This window comes from Molothrus aeneus, chromosome 8 (genome assembly GCF_037042795.1).
Source record: "Molothrus aeneus isolate 106 chromosome 8, BPBGC_Maene_1.0, whole genome shotgun sequence".
Classification (NCBI taxonomy): Eukaryota; Metazoa; Chordata; class Aves; order Passeriformes; family Icteridae; genus Molothrus; species Molothrus aeneus.
Genome location: NC_089653.1, coordinates 31,120,855 through 31,131,500, shown reverse-complemented (window position 1 = coordinate 31,131,500; position 10,646 = coordinate 31,120,855).

Genomic DNA, 10,646 nt, shown 5'->3' with positions numbered 1-10,646 from the left:
ATTACACTGTCAGCTGTCTCACGCTTTCACTGTTCTTTCATTACTGTCACAATCCCTTTTCCCCCCAGAGTGAGAGCTGCCAGCTCAGACCATTGTAATGAAACACTTGATTTCCAAATGTTCATTGAAGCAGGAAATATTTTACACCCCCTGAACTTTCCAATAGCTCAGGAGCACACTTTTTCCCACTTAGCAAAAGTTTCTAAGAGCTCTGATGTGTGATCTGTATGGAAGAGTTTATGGCTGAGCACGTTGGGATACCTGGATGCCAACTGAAAGGCAATGTCTCTTTAGATAAATTAGAGAATGTCACTTATACAGGCTATATATAAAGATATTTTTCAGAAATAAAACTAGAGTGTGAGACCATGAGATGCCAGTCACTCAACTCTCTGCCCTTGGACAATCAATCTGTGTTGCTCCCAGTAAATGTGCACCCTGCTTTCTTTAAAAATAAAACTTCGATTCTATAGATTCCAAAATCTATATAGGTTTTTAATTCAAGAGGCAAGGACACTATAACATGCTCTGATGCTTTTGGCTGTTGCTGTTATTTGAAACCTGTCCTTTTTTTGCTCTGTTTCTATTTTTTGCCAGTGCATTATGCAAGGGGAGCTTGGACACAAAGTGACCTTGTTTTCTAAATAAATGTGATTACAATCCACCTCAGTGCCTGCACACCTGGGGAAAGCATTCCCTGCCAGCCTGGGAGTGCTGAACCTCTTGACCACTCAGAGCTGAGCATTCCCTTGGCAGGAGACAATCAGCAGGGACAAGCAGGGGCAGGTAATCAGCCTCAGACACAGAACCTGTCAGAGCACGAGTTACTGCTGCCCTGGGACTGCATTAGCTCACACATTCCTCTCTTGAAAGCTTCTTTTTATGAAATGCACACTGTGGATTCCTCCAAGCCAGCACTCCCTTTCTGGCTCCAGCCCATCTGGAGTGGGAATAAACCACTTCAGAGGGAGCTTTTCTGGGATGATGAGAGAGGCACTGGCTAAAGCCCGGAGCTGCCAGCCTCACCTGCTGGCCCAGTGCTGGCCCAGGGGCTGGGATCTGCTTGCCCTGATCAGGAGCTCAGCCTGGCCCTGCAGAGGCCTCCTGGGAGGGTCTGAGGCAGCAGGGCTCCAAGCTGAGTCACCAACACAGCTACAGGGAGGCTCTGCGAGTCAGGAGGGATTCAGAATCACAGAATTCACAGAGTGACCAGGTTGAAAGAGATCTCTAAGACCATGGAGTCCAACCCAGCCCCAACAGCTCAACTCAACCCTGGCACTCAGTGCCACATCCAGGCTTTGTTAAACACACGCAGGGATGGGGACTCCAGCACCTCCCTGGGCAGCCATTCCAGAGCTTTATCACCTTTCTGTGAAAAACTTTTTCCTGCTATCCAACCTGTATTTCCCTTGAGGCTGTGTGCTCTGGTTGTGTCAGTGCTGCTGGAGAAAGAGCCCAGCCCCAGCTGAGCACAGGCACCTTTCAGGAGCTGTGAGAGCGATGAGGGCAGCCCTGAGTCTCCTTTCCTCCAGGCTGAGCACCCCCAGCTCCCTCAGGGGCTCCTCACAGGGTTTGTGTTCCCAGCCCCTCTGGATGTGCTCAGTGTCCCAAGGCCCTTCCCAAGCTGAGGGGCCAGAGCTGGGCACAGCACTCCAGGTGTGACCCCAGCAGTGCCCAGGGCAGGGCAGAGTGACCTCCCTGCTCCTCTGGCCACACCATTCCTGAGCCAGGCCAGGAGCCTTTGGCCTCCTTGGCCCCCAGGGCACTGCTGGCTCCTGTCCAGCTGTCTGTCCACCAGAGCCCCCAGGTCCCTTTGTGCCTGGGCACTGTCCAGCCACACCATCCCAGCCCAGAGCACTGCAGGGGCTATTGTGGCCAAAATGCAGGACTGGGCACTTGGATTTATTAAACTTCATCCTGTTAGACTCTGCCCATCCATCCAACCCTTCCAGGGCTCCCTGCAGAGCCCTCCTGCCTTCTGACAGATGGACACAGCTCCCAGCTCAGTGTCATCTGCAGATTTACTGATGAGAGACTCAATCCCCCCATCCATGTCATCAATAAAGATATTGACCAGAACTGGCCCCAGCACAGAGCCCTGAGGCTGGGCTGGGAGTGATGAGACAAGGGGAATCCATCCTGCAAGAGCTGGGAGGAGACAAAGGTGGTGAAGCAATGGCAAAGCCAACACTGCTCAGAGATTGAACAGCTGGGTGGGCAGTGCTCACTGTGGCCAGGGGCTCACAGGGAGCTCCAGGTGCTGCCTTGGCTCTGACCTCCTCACCAGAGACACAACAGCTTCAGCTGCAAGGTCTCTCTTTGGAATCAGATGCTAAAGGAAACCTCCAGGAAAGACGGAGAGGGATTTGTTACAAGAGTGTGTAGGGACAGAACAAGGGGAAATGGCTTCAAACTGAAAGGTTTAGATTAGATATTAGGAAAAGAAATTCCTCCCTGTGAGGGTGGGGATGCCCTGGCACAGGTGCCCAGAGCAGCTGTGGCTGCCCCTGGATCCCTGGCACTGCCCAAGGCCAGGCTGGAATCAGGCTTGGAACCACCTAGATTTTTAAATTTAATAAAACACTACCAGAGGAAAATTATAAGGAGCAACAATCCCCAATAGACTCAGTTTATCTAAAGATCATCCAACTGTAGTATGTTCTACTCAATTTTTCTTGGTAGGAATACAATTCCACAAACAGAGAAAAAGGGAACTTAATAAAGGAAAGCAGTTCCAGTTTAGAACAAGGTGTTTTACTAAATGGAGTTTTTGCATTTAATCAATATTAAAATAATTGTCACCGAACCTGTTGTGCATTTGTGCATGCCTGAATTGGTGAGAATGAACAGAATTTAAATGTCTGCATTTAAACAGAAATCTCAAAGGCTTGAGAGGGATTTTTAATCCATGAACAGCAAATCTGACCCTGATTCAAAGCCATATGAACCAAAAAACTCCCCAGGCCCCACTGATCCATATATCTGAAAGTTTTTACCCAAAAAAATCATTCTGCTGCTTATATGCCACAAACTTTTGGTGAATTTTGTGTATTTTTTAGCCAAAGTTGGGCCAGACAACACTGGAAGGACTGAGACCAGCACAGAGAATAAATGTGCAAGCAGGGGGATGGCAGAGGAAGGGGCAGGGGCACATGCACTGTGTGACACCAGGTGGGAGCAGAAATGTGGGAGCTGGGTGCCCCAGAAGGGGAAGATGCTGCTGGGATCACCCTGCCCAGGGGCCAGAGCTGCTCCCAGTGGCTTTGGGCAGCAGAAAAATCCCCAGCTCCACCCCAGGATGGATGGCTACAGGCTGAAACCAGGCCAGCTCCATCTGGAGAGGCAGCACACGGGATTTTAGCAGAAACTGTGATTTTAAATGAGACTCCAAATCTGGGGAGGGCGGCTGAGAGCTGAGCCCCTGCCTGACCAGAACCAGAGGGGCAGACGTGGGATCATGTGGCACCTTGGGAGACAGGCTGGGTTTTCCACCTCAGGAATTCATGTGTGTCAAATATGAACTTCATTTTTATCCTCTCCCACTGTCCAGAGATGTCAGAAATCAGTATAATTGCACAGGCTGGCAAGACTCCCTGGGAATTATGTGTATTTTCTCTCTTTCTCTGTCATACAGAATCCATCTCTCTGAATAATTACTGCCAGAGCTGAATCAGAGCCTGCCAGCATTACAGAAAAGAATCCAACCCTTTTCTACAAACTTTCAAAACAAATATGACTTCACTTTGCTGATTTTTTTCCCTTAATTTTTTTGTAGATCCACTGTCATTTGATTCTCTCTGAACAACTTGAATGAGTTTAGGGAAGGCGTGGTACACAAGAGATCTTTGGGCAGACCCTCAGCTGGTGTACAATTGGCTTCAGCAAAAGCCCTGCTCAGTTACATCCTGAAGATGCCTCCCAGTGAATTTGAAAAGCTCTCTTGGAGATTATTCACCTCATGTGAATGCCACTGCTCCCACCAGCTATGTCATTTTAGGGATTTCAGCTGTTAAGTCAGAGGGCAGACAATAGGATGGGACAGAGCCCAGGCAATTAACTCTTCACTTGGTTTTATTACTGAATCCTGAACTGGACTCCCACAGGGAACCTGTAACATGTTAGTCAAAGGAAAAAGGGCAAAACTTTAAATAATTAAAAGTTTGGAAGATGAAATTAAACAGCAGCACACAGAAACTTTAAGAAAAACCCAATGAAACAAAATAAAACCCAAAAGGACGTTAATTGAAACCTTTATCCCAACAAAGTATTCATCCTGAGATAATTACTGCCATAAAACCCTCTGACACTGACAGCAGAGCTGTCTTCAAAAGCTACACACGTAAGCAGCCTGGAACTGAGAGAGGAGCTGGCAAGGATGAAATCCTGCAGAGATGTGAGAAGGAGGGAAGATCCTGGAGGGAACTGGGCCTTGCAGTGTTAAGTCATTTCTCTGTGAAAACATGTTTTCATCTACCAGAGACTGAAAGAGGAAAAGGACGGGGAAGATTTGCCAGCAGAAAGGCAGCTCCTCCTATAAGTCAGAAACCAGTGGGTTAAAAAGAAAATTAGTGGCAACAAACTGGACCTTGAAATGGATTTGGGACAAATGTCAGCAATACAAGGTGGTTAAAACTGGAATCACACAAGTCCTAATTCATGGCGCATGAAGTGATGCAATCTAAAAATCTCCTAATCTCCTGCTGGTGTTCCTCTGCTCTTCCCAATTACAGACTTTTCTGAGATGCACAAAATTGAAGTTTTCTCTGTCCTTTGCTGCAGTCCTGATCATTTTGGCACTTCCCAAAGATGACAGCGACTCTTGGAGCCCAGAAGCAGGGGGGGGCTCTCTCCCTGGGATCAGTTCTGCTCCATTTGCACCTTGCAGTTCATTGTCCCATTCCAGCTTTAGCCCCTGCAGTCCCACCCTGCTTGTTTTTCTCTCTCCAGCCCACGGGGTTTGTGCTCCTGGGCTGAGATTTGGATCATTTGTCCTTGGTGCCCAGCTGGAGCAGGAATTGTTTTGTCTCCCTGCTCTGTGCACAGAGCTCAGCATCCCCTGATGTGAGCCCAGACCCACACACTAAAGCAGCACAGAATGGGAAAAATAGAAAAGCCAAACCTGAGGCATCATCAGCACAAAAATAAACGGAACCAGACTTTACCACAACCAAATTCTGAAGCAAACCCCACCTTTCCAGCATTAGATGCAACACAAAGCTTTAAATCACACCTATTAATGCATTGCCAAGCATTTCCTTTTTGCCAAATCAGAACAGATTTCAAGTGAGGGGTGACTTTGTGTTTAGTGATGACCTGAGCTCCTACTTTTATAGGAAGACTGGACACTCTCAATGCCCTTCTTTCCTTTCCTGTAGCTATTTATAGCTGATGCTAAAATCCATATCTGAGATCATTCCTGCTCGGTGGTGCCTGGGAGCTGCCACTCCTCCAGGACTGAAAAGAGGGAAAGAAAACCCCGGTCCCTTTGGCTGAGGCTGTTCCAACCCTGTCCATTCGCTGATCTCTGCTGCCCTCTCCTGCAGCACCTGCGAACTCCCAGGATTTCAGGGAAATAATTCTGTATTAAAGCTGCTATGGTGAGGTGTTTAAACTCCACGGGGATGGGACAGGAGTTTTAGGAGTAGGGAAAATTTAAGCTGAAAAGGAAAAGTGCTCATGGCAGCGTATTGAGCACAGAGGCAAAATAATGATAAGAGGTAAAATAATGATAATTATAATAATGCTAAAATGATAATAATAATGGTAATAGTGATAATAATTGTAATAAAATAATAGGAACAATGGTAATAAATTAAACAATAAGTTGGAAAAGACATCCAAGATTAACAAGTCCATCTTTTGACTTAACACCACCATGCCCACTAGTCCAGATTGTCCCCAAGTGCCACATCCACTTGGTTTTTGAGCACTTTCAGGAATGGTGACTCTTCCACTTCACTGAGGAGCCTGTTCCAGTGCTTGATCACTCTTTCAGAGAAGAAACCTTTCCCAATATCCGACCCGAATGTCCCCTGGTGTAACCTGGGGCCGTTCCCTCTGCTCCTGTCCCTGTGCCCTGGAGCAGAGCCTGACCCCTGGGCTGTGCCCTCCTGGCAGGAGCTGTGCAGAGCCACAAGGTCCCCCCTGAGCCTCCTTGGCTCCAGCTGAGCCCCCTCCCAGCTCCCTCATCCTCCCTGCGACTTATGTCCCTGAATTCTTTAGGACGTTGTCTCAAAGCGCAGGAGTTTCACAGAAACACAAACATTTTAAAAGTTCGTCAAACATGAAAATGTGGAGGAATGGGAAAGAGAAAAATGTGCTTTGCAAATAATCTTGTGGCCAAAGGAATTTGCCTGCAAAGCAGTCAGAAAGGATAAACAGATGATTTCAGTTCAGTTCAAAGAATGTGCCTTGGCTTCTTGATGAGAAGGTTGTGGCATAAAATAAGAATAAACTCCCTCCACATTGGCTTAGTCCTACTGGGAGAAAAAACTGCTACCAGAAAACATCATATCCAGGTGATGTCTGACAAATTCCCTCCCTGCTCTCTTTCCATATTAGCCAGGCTGCTTTTCCTTGCATTAATCTGCCTTTCAGCTGCCTTTTAATCAAAGCCAGGCTTAACTCTCCAGTGGAAAAAGAAAGCAGATGCTGAGGTAAACCACAGAGCAGAACTGGAAGAAACAGTCAGAAAGAAAAGGCTCCTTGGCTTGATAAGGATTTAAGAACTATTTTTCTAGAGGGGAGGGAGAATGAAAATGCTCCATTTTTTTGCAGCTTGGATAAATGGCTATGCCTGGCTTCTTTTCCCAAATGTAGGAAGCATGGGGTTTGTACAGTATTTTGCATGTGCCAGCTCCTATTTAGTTGTGCAACATAGAAAAAGCAAAAAAATCAATGCTGACAATTTGAAAATCAATCTTCAGATTGTGGAAATGAAATTTTTGTGCTGTCAGCAATTAAGTAACAAGCAAACAAGTACTCCAAACAAGCCAAGTACTCTAAGTCATTCAGCTGCTCTAGGAAGGGATTGTATGCCAACAACCAGAGACTCAGATCCAGCACTGCCATCACTGTAGGTACCAGTTAAAATTCCAGACACAAGAAATTATTGAACTAGAACATGGCAGGAAAGAAAAGACTCAGATATTTGAGGGGAGGGAGGGAGGGAGGGGTTTGTGTTGGCTTTTTTGGTTGGTTGGTTTTGTTTTGGTTAGTTGATTTTTGGTGGATTGTGTTTTGGGTTTTTTTTGGTGGGGTTTCTTTTGCGTTTGTCAGCATTTTCTAAATTTTGTTTTGGGTTTTGTTGCAGAGATCCCCAGCTGCCTTTCAAACATAAGGTCCATTGCTTTAATAAATATCCTCCTGTTCCTGAGAGAATTTTCTCCTCAAAAGAAAAGTGGTTGGTGACCAAACCACTGAGAAAAAAGTTCATTTAGGAGCCAGGAAGGTAAGAGCAAAAGCTGGTCTTGAAGAAATTACACCTGCAGCAGCAATCTAGCTGGTTTCTCCTAGCACAAGCAAATACTGGAGCTGAAGCCACACAAAATAATTACACAGTAAATCCAGACAAGAGATACAGAGCTCTGGAGAAGCTCATCACTTTCTGAAATAGCTGATCCTGCCCACTACATAAAACACCAAATGAACTTGCCTTTTATATAAAGAATTACTAGAGAAAGAAACCAAAATGGTAAAAAAGAGGTGTGTATTTAAAAGTTCACAAACAATGCTGGAAAAAAGCATTTCTAAAGGGTCACCAATTTATCCCATTATTCATGAGCCTAGGGTTGGATTCCAAAAGCAGGGAAAAAAACGTTACTCAGTAGGGCCATAAATATGAAAGCAGTTTGAAAAAATGACCACACACACAAAAAAAAAAAAAAAGGCAGAAAGATGACCTTTTTTTGCAACTGAAATTTGCTGCCTGTAGCTTTTTATTAGTTACAGCAAGTGAAATAAAAGCCAGACAAGTCTAATATAACTCTATTATCTCCTGCTACACCAGGGTGAAAAGCAATAACTGCATTTTTAAACAAACACCTGTTGGCATCTGTTTTGCCCAGTGGATGACACAATCACCCAATAAACCTCTGGAAAGCAGCCACCAAAGCAGAGTTTGCCAGGGGAACCCTCCTGACCTGCAGCGACTCTTTGCTAAGTGAAGTAGCTGTGACAATGACATGGACAATAAAAAGCATTTTCAACTTGAGGATCTGATTTCCAGAAAGAAAACCTTAAAGCTGGGCCAAGGAAGTCACACTGGAGAAGGATTTCACAGCCTTGCCTTCACCATGTGTGGAGTTTGGTCTGACAGGGACTTTGGCTTTCCCTGCTCAGGAGCTGCTCCCTCCCCATCAGCCAAATTCCTCCTGTGATGCTGCACTTGCAGGGAAGGAGGAGGAAACAGAAAGGTGGAGGGGGAAGTTTAACCTCTGAAAGGGGACCAACAGCTTCAATGAATAGCACAGAAATAAACTGAGTGTCACCTCATTGGAATTGCTGCTCTGAGATTTTCAAGACTGAAATAAACTTGCACTTACCTTCTGTGGCTGCATTTTAAATGTGCTGCTTCCCTCCTTTGGGGATCCACTGTTTTCCTTTTCTTCCAAATTGTTGTATCCAAGTCAGAAAGCCATTTTAAATCTCAAGACAAAAAAAAAAAACAAAAACAAACCCAAAAAACAACAACCAAAAAACTGAACAAAGAAAAAAAACCACATAAAACTCACAAAAAACCAAAAAAAACCCACAAACAAGCAATTAAAACCCACACTAATAGCAAATTAAACACAAAGAAATTCTAGAATTTATTTAAAGAAAACCCAACTTTAACAACTAAAACCTAGATACTCTATTTCAGCTACATTTGCATGTTTTCTGGTTTTGTTCTGCCAGAGCAGACGGATGAGGTGCCAGCTCTAATCCCTCAAACTGTGCCTATGATTTCCACCTGGATGTTAAATTTTACCTTTTCCAGTATTTCCCCTTTTAATTGGTGGTTCCACACCCAACTCATTACAACTTAATTTGTTCAGCTGGGCTCAGGAGGCAGAACAAGAGAGAGCAGGGCAGAGGTCTTTGTTACAGGAGGTTGGGAGCCTTCTAATATTTAATTCTTTAGAACAGGCTGTATTTATTCAGTTATGGCACTGTTAAGATTTGCAGGAAATCACTTAAATTATCAGTTAAGTTGTGAGGATGCACTTTGGTAGGAGGGCTTAATTCACCACACATAATGAATACTTGTCAGAAACCAGGCATGTTTCAAGAGCTGGATGTTGTTTTCTGATTAGAGGAGCAAAATATGAGAGGAAGGAAAGCACTTTGCACATGGGCAGCAAATTTTGACTCCATATTCTGCCAAGCTCTGCCCGTCCTTAGGGAAAGCGAATTCAGATCTGCAAATAAAGTTTGCATGGTCCTTCCACAGAACAGAACTTGAACGAGTCCAAATCCACCAATCTGCTTCTTAAAAAATTAATTTCATGTTTTAAAGGTGTTTCTTTCCCCCTGGAATCACCAGGAGTGGACAAAATGCACTTGGCCTGTGAGGTAACTGTGAGATCCCAGCTCCACAAAGCAATGACAACACAGCCCTGACTCGGGCAAGGGGGTGTGGAGTTGGAAAAGAATTTGAATCAGCTTGGGAAATGAACAGATATTGACTTTGCAACTCAATCTTTCAGTACTGCAGCCTTTGGAGAGGTGAGAACACAGCTCTGCTGAACCCCTCAGTGAATACTCCTGTATTAAAGCTGCCACTTTTAAGAAAAATGCTTTTGCCTTGAGTATCTGCAAATACTTCAGCAGCATCCACCTCCTGGTTTTGTTTTGCAATTCTTCCACTCCTACAGAAGCCTTTTAAACACTTTTCCCCCATCCTTATTTTTTCCTCATTCTTATCTTTCCCCCTCCTTATCTTCAGTGTTTAAATAGAAACAATTTACTATGAGAATTCCCAACTCAAAAATATCAGTGGGTCAGTATCAGCCTCATGAAAGAATTTTATGTCACTGCTTGGATCTTTGGGTATCAGTTTTTTACCCTGAACTCATTAATGATTGGTTCACATAAACATCAAAGTTGTGATGAGTTATTCTAAGAAAGTAATAAATCATTATAAAAAACCCCAAACCCTACTATTTTGTAAGCTATTCTCCTTCTCCCCAGCAAGTAAATTTTTAGCTCAACTTTTAGAATACAATTTTGGGCAGCAAGTGATCACCCTAACCAAATCCATTTCCCATTGAAGAGTCTGTGATTGTCCTCATTTTCTGTCTCCAGAGTCAGCTGCACCAAAAATGATCTCTCACATTATTTGCTCAGACTCTCAACATCAACACTCTGGGCCAGGTTTCTTGATGTATAATAAATGCCTCTCTCTGGCTGCAGTGTCTCTAAACTGGCAGACTCCATTTTAATGAAAGCAAATGATAAATAATTTGCAATATAGTACTAATACTTTTTACACTGCAATCAAGTATTTTGTGTTGTCATTTTCCCTAATTATTCCCTCTGAATCAATTCTATGCATATGTGTGTGTATAAACACATCCACACACCATTAAACTGAATTTTTTGAGAAGGACTTCAGAAATTGACCCAAGTTAGGCAATTTTAGACACTGTTGGTCAATATGTTTA